At 42.4% G+C, this 12,842-nt stretch overlaps 1 protein-coding gene across 1 annotated transcript in view; it reads left to right on the plus strand.

Moving 5' to 3' along the window:
- Positions 1-12,842, plus strand: part of EXOSC5 (exosome component 5) — a 149,559-nt gene that overhangs the window by 52,913 nt on the left and 83,804 nt on the right. The gene's annotated exons all lie outside the window — the stretch shown is intronic.

Consider the following 12,842-nt stretch of genomic DNA (forward strand, 5'->3'; position numbering starts at 1 on the left):
TGGTTTTTTTTTCTAGGCATCTAGTAGTCTATTTTTGCCTTGGTACTGAAATTCAGTTTTTGTGCTTTTAAATTTTTTTTTTTTTACAGCAAACAGTATTTCTTTCATTTTTGGTTTAATTGTTTTCAGATGGAGTACTCAACTGTTTTTTAATTGAATCACGGTGCCAACGCCTTTAAAATTTTGGTTTACATACTAGTAGAGAGTGATGACTAGATGTGCTGCTTACTGTCTTACAATGAGACCTGCAAGTGTTATTTTTTTGGTAGGGTCCAAAACTGAATCTCTTAGAGAAAGGGATGAGAAGTATGGAGGTGAAAAACATCTTATCTGAGAGTGGCGGGCCTTTAGTTACTCATCTTTGTATTTATGGAAGTCAATCAAAGTTAGTCAGTAGAAGTAGCGGTTAGCCCCGGTAGACCTTTTTGTGCTTCTGGCACTACCATTTCTTTTCTTAGTTTTGGCGATTACTGAGGCAGTGGCAGGAACACAATACAATTGAGTTTTAAGAACTATGCTTACTTTCCATAGTTTGCACCCATTACCTCTTGTCTAGCCCTCTTCAGAAGTTATGGCTGGATCAAGAGGGTGACCGTATGATGTCTTCATTGGGTCATACAGTGTGCGATGCCTCTTGCACTGCCATGTTATACTGCTGAATTGACTTCCACATTTCCAATGCTTTCATCAGGCGAAGAATTAGCAGCTTAGGTGGGCCCTTTCTCCCTTTCCTCTTTCTAACTGTGTAGGAAAATGGCTCCCTGTAGCAGTTACCCCCCACTTTTTGCCTGATATTGATGCTGACTTGACTGAGAAGTGTGCTGGGACCCTGCTAACCAGGCCCCAGTACCAGTGTTCTTTCACCTAAAATGTACCATTGTTTCCACAATTGGCACACCCCTGGCACACAGATACGTCCTTTGTAAAAGGTACCAGTGGAAGCAAGGGCCCTGTGACCAGGGAAGGTCCCTAAGGGCTGCAGCATGTGTTTTGCCACCCTAAAGGACTCCTCACCTAACACATGCACACTGCCATAGCAGATTGTGGGTGTTGGTGGGGAGAAAAAGGAAAAGCCGACATGGCATCCCCCTCAGGATGCCATGCACACAAATTACTGCCTGTGGCATAGGTAACTCACCCCTCTAGCAGGCCTTACAACCCTAACTCAGGGTGCACTATACCACAGGTGAGGGCATAGCTGCATGAGCAATAAGCCCCTTCAGTGTCTAAGTCTATTCTTAGACATTGTAAGTACAGGGTGGCCATATTAAGTATATGGTCTGGGAGTTTGTCAAAACGAACTCCACAGGTCCATAATGGCTACACTGAATACTGGGAAGTTTGGTATCAAACTTCTCAGAATAATAAACCCACACTGATGCCAGTGTTGGATTTATTACATAATGCACACAGAGGGCATCTTAGAAGATGCCCCCTGTAATTTACCCAATCCTTTAATGCAGGACTGACTGGTCAGTGCCAGCCTGCCACTGAGGCGAGTTTCTGACCCCCTGGGGTGAGAGCCTTTGTGCTCTCTGAGGACAGAAACAAAGCCTGCACTGGGTGGAGGTGCTTAACACCTCCCCCCTGCAGGAACTGTAACACCTAGCAGTGAGCCTCAAAGGCTCAGGCTTCGGTTTACAATGCCCCAGGGCACTCCAGCTAGTGGAGATGAACGCCCCCTTGACACAGCCCCCAATTTTGGCAGTAAGTCCGGAGGAGATAATGAGAAAAACAAGGAGGAGTCACCTACCAGTCAGGACAGCCCCTAAGGTGCCCTGAGCTGAGGTGACCCCTGCCTTTAGAAATCCTCCATCTTGGTTTTGGAGGATTCCCCCAATAGGAATAGGGATGTGCCCCCCTCCCCTCAGGGAGGAGGCACAAAGAGGGTGTAGCCACCCTCAAGGACAGTAGCCATTGGCTACGGCCCCCCAGACCTAAACACACCCCTAAATTGAGTATTTAGGGGCGACCCTGAACCCAGGAAATCAGATTCCTGCAACCTGAACGAAGAAGAAGGACTGCTGACCTGCAAGCCCTGCAGAGACGACGGAAGACGACAACTGCTTTGGCCCCAGCCCTACCCGCCTGTCTCCTGAGTCGAAAACCTGCAACCAGTGATGCATCCAACAGGGACCAGCGACCTCTGAAGCCTCAGAGGACTGTCCTGACCCCCAGGACCAAGAAACTCCTGTGAGCAGTGGCTCTGCTCAACAACCTGCAACAAACTTGCAACTTTTCTTCAACTTTCAAGACCTCACACTTCCTGCCGGAAGCGTGAGACTTAACACTCTGCACATGACGCCCCTTGTTCGAGATCCAGAGAACAGACACCACAGTAAGGACTCCCCGGTGACTGTGACCCCGTGAGTAGCCCGAGACGAACCCCCTGGACCTCCACAGCGACGCCTGCAGAGAGAATCCAGAGGCTCCCCCTGACCGCGACTGCCTGTAACAAGGGACCCGATGCCTGGACCAAGCTCTGCACCCGCAGCCCCCAGGACCTGAAGGAACTGAACCTCAGTGCAGAAGTGACCCCCAGGCGACTCTCTGCTTGGCCCAGGTGGTGGCTGGCCCGAGAGGCCCTCCCTGTGCCTGCCTGCACTGCTAGAGTGACCCCCGGGTCCCTCCATTGAAACCTATTCAAAACCCGACGCCTGCTTTGCACACTGCACCCGGCCGCCCCTGTGCCGCTGAGGGTGTGTTGTTTGTGCCTACTTGTGCCCCCCAGTGCTCTACAAAACCCCCCTGGTCTGCACCCCGAGGACGTGGGTACTTACCTGCTGGCAGATTGGAACCAGAGCACCCCTGTTCTCCATAGGCCCCTATGTGTTTTGGGCACCTCTTTGACCTCTGCACCTGAACTGCCCTGAGCTGCTGGTGTGGTAACTTTGGGGTTGCCTTGAACCCCCAACGGTGGGCTGCCTATGCCCAGGAACGGAGACTTGTAAGTGTCTTAATTACCTCACAATCTAACCAATACACACCCCCCCCAGGAACTGTTGCGTTTTGCACTGTCTACTTTTAAAATAGCTTATTGCCATTTTAACAAAAACTGTATATGTTATTGCTCTAATTCAAAGTTCCTAACTTACCTGTGTGGAGGTCCTTGCATTTTATCTATTTACTTCAAACCTTGAACTTGTGGTTCTAAAAATAAATTAAGAAAATATCTTTTTCTATATAAAGACCTATTGGCCCGGAGTAAGACTTTGAGTGTGTGTTCCTCATTTATTGCCTGTGTGTGTACAACAAATGCTTAACACTACCCTCTGATAAGCCTACTGCTCGACCACACTACCACAAAATAGAGCATTAGAATTTTCTAATTTTGCCACTATCTTGGACTCTGCGCACTATTTCATACTTTGAAATAGTATATACAGAGCCAACTTCCGACAAACTGGAATTTTTTGTGTTTTCTGGTTCCCCCATTATCAATAACCTAGCTTCTTAGCAAAGGAATCCTTCAAAAACTTGTCAAAAATCTTTGCTATTTAACATTCAAAAGTGATGTTTTTGGCAAAAAGTTTCAGGACTCCTGATTCCAAGGTCTCTCCGCCTCAGGAGCAAACTACACCTTGCATCAGCCGAAAGAATATTGTTTCCTTTGGTATGTCAGTCCCGTGAGACACAGCTGCACATATTTTGCTCTTGAAAGCTTTCAAAAAAATCCCCAGGTTATACTTGTTTTAGTTGTGCAGTTGAATGTTTGATATAGATTCATTTGTTAATTTATGGTTTTTTTGTAATCGTACGTTTACCACTAGGTGACTTCTTGGCTCCGAATAGGTCGTTGCCTCCTTCAGCACAGAGGGCCACTTGATGTTGTCCCATTTCTTGACAGTTTATTCAGTTCCTGTGTTTTGTTCCACGTTTTTCAGTGTAATGTGATATGTGGTAAGGATTTGTAAGAGATGAACACAACTAAACTGAAACCTTTTGCAAATCGAATAAAGCAGTGAAAAAATTAAAGATTCATTGTATAGTTGTGCCTCACTCAAAAGTGCTTTAAAATCTGATGATGCTATAGGAAGCTCAAACCTCTTGCAAAGAGACTAAGATGCATTTTCTCTTCAACTTCACGCCACCAGTATGCAGTGAGCTTTCGCTCCAGGACTGTTGAGGTATTCTACATGCACATCTGCTGCTGTAATGATTGTGAAAGAACCTTTTGGGTCAGATTGCCAGGATTTCCCAGCAACCGCTTCTGGTAAACCCTCTCTGTTTTGTCCAGTGGAGGAGTACATTCAGTCGGTAATCTTGCACTACATGGTGCAGCAACTTAAAGATTCTGTGATTTATTATGCCTCCCCTTCCCAGGCCAAAGTGGAGGTGACTTACAGGACTTCACTTACCTTTGTGCCTTCAGAGACTTAAGCAGACCTTGTTGGTATAAACTGCACATCACCCTTCAGAGCAGCAATTTGAACTTTCCTCTTCCAAGATATTAGATGCCCGTTTCACAAAACAGCAAGGTTCATGCCTATTGACAAACTGCAAAAACAAAGAGATTGGCTTCCCGTCCAGTATTCGGAACATCCCTGGATTTGTCAGAGATTACATTTTGAGACCTTGCAAGGGCTCCGGCCCTGTAAGACTGACTTGAATTAAACTTACTAAAGCATCTTGGTTGTAACAGACACTTACGAAGCTATAGAACTCTGCAACTAATAAAGTGTCATCAAAAACACCAGCTTAGACAAGGATGGTCTGCTCCATTTTTTAATCTAACCTGCAACAGTATCACTAGGTTGCCAGAGAACAGTAGGGGAGGATGGGAGTTAAACCCTGTGATATAGTGATACAGGAAATTCAGAAGGTCCATGTAAGCAAGGAGCCCCTCAAGACTGCTTTTGCCTTCCATACTCCTGTTTAACATTCATTGCTGTGGAACAAGGTGGAGAGTTTTTCTCTTGGCGGGAAAAAAAGGGTTTCACCATCAGGCAAATGTGTGATGGACTTCATCACAACTTTGAGTTCTGAAGGCATCCATTTTGTCATGAAGGCTTCCATTCTGCAACACAAAACCTCCATCATTTGCAAATGCGACTCCTACAGCAGATCTAAAATCCCAAAAGGGGCAACCCCGTAACCCGTGGACTAGGTTAGGGAGAACAAATGAGTGGTCCTTGCAGTAGGCCAATATAAATGATAAATCTTGCACAAGCTAACAAATCGGTATTCGTTGCTGACGTCTGCAACGGATTTGCTTGAGGTGGCAACTAGGGTATGATTAATTTCCAGGCATCCACTGGAATATAAGGCAGCGACTAGTGCCTTGCGAAGGTTCTCTGTTGTGAAGTATTAGTGGCTTGTGCATGATTTATAATTTTTATTGGGCTGCTGGGGATGAGATGGCAGGGACATGGGCCCTTTATGTGCTGGTTTCTGAATGAGTAGTGGTTAGTGGCAGACCGAGTGGAACATAGGGTTCTTCCTTTTCAAATATTTTGTCCTGATGATGACCCGTCTTTAATGAATATAGGGCCTGATTACAACTTTGGAGGAGGGTGTTAATCCGTCCTAAATGTGACGGATATACCACCCGCCTTATTACGAGTCCATTATATCCTATGGAACTCGTAATACGGTGGGCAGGATATCCGTCACATTTGGGACGGATTAACACCCTCCTCCAAAGTTGTAATCAGGCCCATAGTGTTTTGGGTCGAAAAGTCAACAGGCTTTGATGTGGACTGTTGATTATTGCATTGTGATTATCGTCATTTTGGATGTTTTCTAAGACCTTGAGATCCGGTTCAGCCACATTTGTATATAAATGTATATTTCACACTGGTTCACTTTGAATTCGCCTTACTCACCTTCACTGCGCTGTCACTGTACAGGAGCACCTGTGTATAAGCAACATTTTTTTCTTTGAAGTTTTCTTTTCAAAAACTTTTTTTCCTTAGATATGAACCTTTTAATAAGATGTAATGGTTTTGTTTAGGTTTGACTAAAGATTATGAATGACTGAACAAAAGCCTTACCTAATAAGAGGGTTTTTATTTCATTACTTGCTGTAGAAGTCAAGGGCTACACTTCCCCTGCAAAGACCACTTGCTTGACTCCAACAGCAAGGCGGCCTACAGCAAGCTTCAACATCGTTGAAATTCTAAGGGGGCCTTCTTATGGTTTATTTGAAGAAAGGATGAGATTCTACACTGAATCCTTCAGCCAAAAGCTCTTAAAAGGTTTATCACATTTGAATCATTCTAGATACTGGCCCTGCCATCCAGAATAAAATACTTTGGGCCTCATGCACAAAGGTAAACTTATACTGTTGTGTAAGTTTACGACTATTTGGTATTCACAAGCGTAATTTACTAGGAGTATCTTTATGACTGCGGAGTTTCTGCACATAAAGATATCATTTCTATATTTTTGTGTGTGAAGCCTCTGCACTCGTAAAGAAACTACTAGTAAAATACCTTTATGAATTGCAAGCAATCATAAATGTATACACCAGTATAAGTTTACCTTTGTGAATCAGGGCCTTTTTGTTCAGAATATATTTTTACCATGCCTATTCCTTCAGGATCTTGTGATAGTTACATTGGATTCTCAAGTCTCATGATGGACACCCTTTCACTGTTCGTTTTATCTAATGTCGGTTTGCATTTTAATCAGATGACACGCCTTTCCATCTCTTCTTTGTAGTGGAGATTTACATATGGATTTCTAATTTGGATAATCAACTAAGTGGAATCTGATATAGAATGGAATCAATGAACACTAATCATCACTCTATAGAAGTACTGCACATGCACATTCAGGGATTTCTTAATTCATGGAAAGAAAGCAATGTTTGAATACCGCCCCCAGATAATCATTTCAACATTTTGTGTGTCAATTACCGCTTCAGAAGATGATTTTCCCATTGGACCTTTTACGATTTGGCCACTGGTATTTGCAACTTCGCAATATCCTTTTTTAGTCCGCGGTGTGGAAAGGCGAGTGCAGGTAAATGACTACCTTTAACTACTGGACAAAGGAGAATTCACTGCACTCGTAGCAACATCAGAGAGGACTGAATAGGGTACAAGGGATGATAAAGCGAACCATTTACTCTTGACTATTTATTGAAATCCTCCATTATATGTTGCTTGTGATGTACAATGAACCTATAGATTCTGTTGTGAGCAGTTTGTATACTGTCCACCTGCCAGCATTGTATTCCTCTCTCATAGCGGAGTCAAATAGACACATACTTGAAGTGTTAAATTAACTTGCGTCTCCACGACTATTTCATTTCCAGACAGAGTTCACACAGCTAAGTAAGCCCTATGAAGCAATCCCCACATTTTGTTGGGTGCATCGTGCACATTCTGCTGTTTTTATAGACTGCACTTCAAAGATTCATGAGATACCTCTCTTTTATGAGAACATTATCTGGTTGCGAGCATAAATCTGATTATTGTGTGATGAGATCCCTGTTATCACTGTGCCTTTGGAAAAGTGTATTTATTTTTTTAAATGCACTTCGGTTAGTTTTTTTTTCTTTATTGGCCACAATATGGGCAGGAATTTTCTGCTTTTGAATTTATGACTTTGAATTAAAACCTACGCTCCAGGGCTAGATGCCATTCATCGTAGGTTTAGCCCATCAGAGTTTGATCCGCAAGCCCTAATTTGTCAACTTTTTGAAGAAAATAATGCCAAAGGCATCTGGAACCTTTGACCGATTGCTGAAGGATTCTGTAGGACTCTGAAAAATAATGTATTATACCACCGATGCATTTTTCAGTTAGTCCAATAACAGGTTTCAAACCCTGGAGTGTTAGAATCCCATCAGAAGACAGATGCTCGATTTCTTACTAAAGTGGCTCATTCTTTTTTATCCTCAGGTCTGGTTAGCAGTAAGAAACTTTAATACAGTGTTGACGTTGATGTCTTCTTTCATCTTTCTTATCTGCTCTGCTGTCTCTATGTGCTGGAAAAACACAATACTCAGGGGAGGAGCGTTTGGGTCCTTTGGTGTGTCTTTTCAAATGCTAGATGTTCATGCACCACAAATTTAGTGAAGTGGCTTTCCTGGTGGCAGTGACTCCTGTGTGTTTCCTTAATTAAGAAACTGACATTGGTGCATTTTCTCAGTGAAGGGCTGTTGGTCACCCTGTGAGTGGAAGTGCAATGCTGTCTAACTTGAATATGAGTCACTCAGACATGAACTTCGGGCTATCGGTCCAGTACAGCCTGCAGTTTGTGATCCACTCGGTCAGCATCACAGTAAAAAATGTGTGGTCCCGATTCACCAAAACTACTTTTTGTAGTACCTACAGTAGTACTACTCCTATACTGCAAAATGCAGTTCACAAACCCACAGGTGGAGCTCTTTGCCAAGTAGGCGCTATATGCTATAACACACTTTGCAATATGTAAGTGTGTAGATCACCTCTTATCGAAATAAGTGCAAGAGCGTTGCCAGCGAACTGCTAATACTTTAAGACTTTAGGAAATTTGAAATGGACTTGTTCAAGCGTTTTTAATTGTGCTTTGGCACAGCATAGCACTACATTGGAGCTCATCCGCTATTATTTGCCATTGCTGGAGACCTCAAGATTGCTTTGAATTATCTTGTTGACATTTTTGTGGCCTTTTTGGAGAAACAGTTGAATTGGCTGCACGTTTTTTAGCTATGCTTCTATGAAAATAATTTTATTGGCAAAGATCTGAGTAAGGGTTATACTTTGTTAAAGAAGTTTTGGCCATGGAGGCAGTGACCAGAACAACAGTTTTTAGGTTCACAGCCGCTACATATATTTTACATTTTTCTTAGTCCCTTCTCTGAATACCCAAGATTTCACTGGTACAGAAATGAACCCTCCATACCAGAATGTTATAGTTCTGTTTTTCATCCTGATCAATACTCCTTTCTCTGCCCCTTAACTCTGGCATTGATAAAAAGCCCCTTATGACAGATTAAAGAGGTGTATACTCATAAGATATCCTTGCAAACCTTCCCTGGAGGCCTTTATTCCCACTTCACTTGAGCAAAAGCTGATTTTTGCTTCTTCCTTTTCAAAGTTAACAATCGCAAACACCAACGCCTGAAATTTTATTCTGGGTCATAGAGATGAACTGTAAGTGAGACACTCCCACACCCCTAAAAAAAATATGAGCAAGAGGAAGATAGGGTAGTTAAAAGAACAGATGATAAACAGAAAGGTGAATAATGTCAAACAATCACCCCCAGTCATAGATCTGGGCTTCATATACTGCCCTAAGTGGCAAGGGTATACCCAGATGTGGACCTTGTGTTCACCGTGCCATTGGAATCAAGCTGTACATGTCTAATGAGCCCTTACCGAGGTTCCTTGGCTTTCAGTTCCGTGAGGATCTGGCTTGCCAGTCAGGGCTGGACTATTCCCACGAGGCGCAAGGTCAAGGCTGATTTGTCCCTGATAACTGGGTCCAAACTGAAGTGGTATGGTAAAAAAAGAATAATAGGTTGGTTTGCTACCCCGTGCATTTGCCAGTGTTTAGACATATTGCAAGCATTCCTCCTGTCACCTTTTGTGAGTTCCCTGAACGGTGGGTTGTTGACAGCATGTGTCTGTTTTTTTTTTGCATACTGATGCATGTGCTTAATGTAAGAGAATATCGGAACTAATGGTTAAATCTGTCTTTTGGTTAACTTTTGTCTTGCATCTGGGGACACATTCCTGGTAAGATGGTGTGTTGTTTGAAGATATTGATGTCTTCTCTGCTTTCTCTCCCTCTACACTTCTGGATGCAGAGGCGTTCTGTATAGTTTTCATTGCACTAAGAGACTTAAATGCGCTTTTATAGTCGGCGCTATCTTAAACTAAATTGACTGGTGCTTACTGTTCACTCAGATATTGTTGAAATTAAGGTGACTTTTTCAAAACCTTTAAATATCGCCATCTGTGAATGTATGAAGGAATTAATTTATATTGCTTTTTATCTTCTACACACTTGTTTCACAAACAAAATGCCATCAGGATTTTTGTCTCTGCTAAACAAAAACAGCAAATAGTTGTATACAGTATGCAAAGGAATGTGCCAAAAGAATGCGACAAAGGCATTTTATTCAGACGTTTGTTCTTTTATATTTCTCATTAATGGATGAGGACAGAACATTCAAAGGAAAGGCAACTAGAGGGACACACTTTAGGCATGCGCTAAAGGCACTAGCATAGTTTGGTTGTGTGTCTGTACCACTTTGAAATAAAGTGCATATTAAGGCACAGTCTCAGAAAACATAAAGACAGTGTATTTTCTTTGACATTAGGGCAGAAGGAGGCGGAAACGTATCCTCCATTTCAGTCACTTGGTTGCTGTGTAACAAGATTTGGGACAGTCGCAGTCTCTTTGCGATCACTTAAGTGCTTGTCACTGATGAGACATAATGGTCGGAAGTCTGTGAACATAGCTCGTGGTGAAAAGAATGTGGCAGCAAGCAAAGCCTACGAAATCCTATAACGTTTAGGGGCTGGAGTCAAACAGCCTCAGGACTGGTAAAATCAGCTGCCCAAAAACAGTGGGAAAACAAAAACTGGGAGGAATGACCACAGATCCGCGCTTAGACCAAAGTTTAGTTTAGTTCAATAGATCTATAAAGCGCATGGCTACCCAAAGGCCTCCCAGTGCTGAAAGAGGATGAGGGCATCACAGTGAGAATTTATGCTGGAAAGAGTAGAGTCTTCAATTTACCTCAAAAAGCGAGTTCAGAATTGTCCATTCGAAGTGACGAGGGAGGAAATTCCATAAATTCGCTGCTTTGAATGTGAAGGACCTACCTCCCTATCTTGTTTTTTTTTAACATGGCAGGTGTTAATTAGAGCAGCAGATGAGGATCTAAGGGCTCTCTGGGGGGTGTAGGGTGTGATCATACGCTTGATAAGAGGGTCCTTTATCATGAAGAGCTCGGTGTACCATACACAAAGCTTTCAAATGAATCCTTTGCTGGATAGGAAGCCAATGGAGAGAGGCTAAGGCTGGTTTGGCCGACGCAGTTCTGGTGATGACCATGACTAGCCTGGCTGCAGCATTCTGCACTATCTGCAGTCTCCTTAATACACAGATGGAAGAACTCAGGAACAGCACATTCCCATAGTCTAGGCGGGATAGTATGAGGGCTTGAATAATAAGTCTTTTGGCAAAAAAGGGGAGAGATTTGAAAATGTTTCTAAGCATTCTTAGAAGATTGAAGCAAGAGGCTGCTAATTTTTTGCATGCTGTTCCATGGATAGATGGGAGTCCAGCCAGGCTTTTATAGTTTTCTTTGTGGGAGGAAGTCTTTTCAATTCTTCTGGAATTCAGATGGGAGATTTAAGTAGGGAAAAATTGCCAACCAACATTACTTCAGTTTTTTTATCATTTAGCTTGAGCTTACTATCTGACATCCAGTTAGCGATTTCTGTAAGACAGGAGGACAGCGCTTCTTGATCAGAGTTCACATTGGTGCTAAAGAATAAACCGTCTGGGTATCTTCAGCATAAGATATCAGAGAGAGACCATAACGTTCCACAATTTTGGCCAAGGGAGACATATAGATGTTAAAAGAGTGGGGCTTAGAGAGGAGCCCAGAGGAACCCCAAAGCTAAAGGAATGGATATCAGAAAAAAAGACCTATCCAAAACCTGGAACGACCTACCTTCTAAAAAGGAAGAAAGCCAATTAAAAATAGTACCTTCAAATCCCACTTGTGTAATTCTTTGAAGAAGGATTTGTGATCGAGTGTGTCAAATGCTGTACTTAAGTCTAATAAAATAATTGCTTCATAGCCACCAGTATATAATCATTGTTGAATTTCTTCTGTCACTGCCAAAAGGGCGGTTTCTGTACTATGTTGAGGTCTGAAACCCATCTGAGTGGGATGTAGGAGCTTATGTTCTTCTAAAAAGCCAGAGATTAGTTTGTTAACATGCTTTTTTGCTATTTTGTATGCTATAGGAAGAAGAGCAATAGGTCTATAATTGCTTAGTAGAGATGCATCCAGCATAGGTTTTTTCAGTAGAGGTTTAATAAAAGTGTGTTTCCAAATTTGGGGTAGACTCCCAACTATGAAAGAATAGTTGAAAATATTAGTTAAAATTGCCGCTATAACATCTAAACCTTGAACTAAAATGGCTGGAGGAGCAGGATCAAAAGGAGATCCTTATTTTATTCTTAGCAAATAATTTCCAAGCAGATCTCCTGTCATCGGTTAGATGACTGAGAGAAAGGGTCTGAAGTGAAGATGTTCAGTCTGAGATAACTTTTTAGGCTCTTTCGATGAGTCATTAGAAAAGGTTGACTGGCTGTCAGAATTTTTGTTTACGAAAAAAGCAAGCTAAATTATTGCTGTGCTCTTTGGAAGCTTCTATAAGACTGGAGGTAACAGGTTCCCGAGTAATTTCCTTAAATATAGAGAAGATCTCCTTAGGAGAGTTAGAGGATTGTTCTGTTCTTGAAGCATAATAAGCTACCTGCACAAATTTGATTTCCATATGATATAATCTGACCGATTTTCTGTATTCCAGTTTGGAAACATCATTATAGGTTTTCCTCTATTTCCTTTCAAGTTTTTACACTCCTTTTTTACAAGACGCAATTGAAGGGAGAACCAAAGTGGCTTTTTGTGGCCTCCGTTTTTAACCATCATCATGGTCGGTAGAATGATAACTGGGGAACCAGAAATCCATTCATTAAGGGCCATATGTACGAAAGCTTTTTCCCATAGACACAGAATGGGTAAAATCCTTTGGTACATCTGGCCCTAAATCTTTCTGCTGAACATGATTCTATTTGAAAAGTGCGGGTATATTTTAGGGTGTCTGACCAATCCCTACAGTTCGGTTTAGACAACTGCCGCAATGTCAGCTTCCTAAAAG

This window comes from Pleurodeles waltl, chromosome 9, assembly GCF_031143425.1.
Source record: "Pleurodeles waltl isolate 20211129_DDA chromosome 9, aPleWal1.hap1.20221129, whole genome shotgun sequence".
Classification (NCBI taxonomy): Eukaryota; Metazoa; Chordata; class Amphibia; order Caudata; family Salamandridae; genus Pleurodeles; species Pleurodeles waltl.